We start from the raw sequence: 1,747 nt of genomic DNA on the forward strand, positions 1-1,747 counted from the left end.
AATAGTCACCTAGCTGAGGTCTATTAATAGCCGCCTGAAGATGCCTTGTACTAAACAAAGAACAAGCAAGTGCAGTATCAGTACACAACCACAATGTACTAGTAGGATCACGCGGTTATCCCAATAAGTGAAACACATGCAAGTAACCACAACATTATAAAACAGGCATATGCCGAACATATACAATATTAGTCATCCTTTCAGGATCAATGTAGCATTCCACGTTCTCAATAATACACATTGGTTATCATTTTAGAGCAACATACATTCTTCCAATATCAATCATCATTAGATATGAACGTAATCATCACAAGTAGATACACAACAGAATTCAATGGTCCTGTCATGGAACCCGAACCCAAACTGTTAGTGTACCGGTTCGTGGTACACGATCCAAGTTAGTGTGTCGGATTGTGACAACCGTTCCAATTTTTATGCCGGTACATGGCAACCGATCCCAGTTAGTTTGTTGAATCGTGACACCCGTTCCAATGTTTATGTCGGTACGTGGCAATCGATCCCAGTTAGTGTGTCGGATCGTGACACCCGTTCCAATGTTTATGCCGGTACATGGCAATCGATCCAAGTTAGTGTGTCAGAACGTGACACCCGCTCCATTCAACAAACCACAATCACAATCATAATGTATATACTCACAATCATACAACAAGAGGTGATTCATGGCATACAATTATTCAAGTATCCTCATTTATGATTTGGGTGATCAATAATTCAACATTCGCATACATACATGCATTATAATGAAGCAATTACAAACATATATCACACCAATATGAAATCACAACCATCACCTACCTCGAACAAAGCTTGAATTCCCTAAGAAACTTGATCATTCCTTTCCGGATTCTTTCCGCTTGTTCTTGGTCTACAAACAATCAATATAATGTTAGGATCAATAAACAAGACTTAATTACCCGGATTCTAATCAATAATATCAACCCTAGATCAAACCCTTGATCCCCATACCCAGATTAGGGCTTTTTCAGCCATAATTTCCAGATCAAAACCCTCCCCCATCGATAATCACCCACGAATTTACATTCTACGGATCGAAAAATAGATTCGGGAGTTAAAACCTTACCTTTAGCCTTAAGAATGGTGAAAAACGATCAAGAACTCGCCTGGGATCGTCTCCTAGCTCTCAAAGTCGAAAAGTGCAGAATAGAACGATTTTGGGGTTTATTTCTGACTTAAATCGTGACTATTCTGCTATGGCTTCTCCCAGCCCGCCACAGCGGCCCCGCCTTGGCGGGAATAATCCCACCACAACGGCTTGCACGGAAACAGAATGTCGAATTAAGAGTTCCAAAACCCCATTTCACAACACACCTTTATTCCACGACACTCAGAAAATACCCGTTCACGCTAAGATCAATTTTGGGAATTCTATTCGCCCGAATTCAATTCCGTAAAGTCGTACGGGTTCCTTAACATCTTGGCTATCTCCTCATGTGATCAAAATTATAAATAGATCACCCAATTGTTACCAGATTTCCCTAGACCTTACTGACTCCGATTTTGTCCAAATCTGGACTAGGTTGGGAAATTCCAAGTTACTACGAAAAAGTGTTCCGGCCCAAATATTTTCCCCATTGGATTTTCCCTAATGACAGAATCAGGTCGTTAAAGCTCATTTATGTCATCTGTTAAAAATTTGACTCATTTATGTCATTGTTGTTAAAGAAAATGCTTATTCATGCCCTTTTTTTACTCCAATTTTACAAAA

The sequence above is a fragment of the Solanum tuberosum genome, unplaced genomic scaffold (assembly GCF_000226075.1).
Source record: "Solanum tuberosum cultivar DM 1-3 516 R44 unplaced genomic scaffold, SolTub_3.0 scf00329, whole genome shotgun sequence".
NCBI lineage: Eukaryota > Viridiplantae > Streptophyta > Magnoliopsida > Solanales > Solanaceae > Solanum > Solanum tuberosum.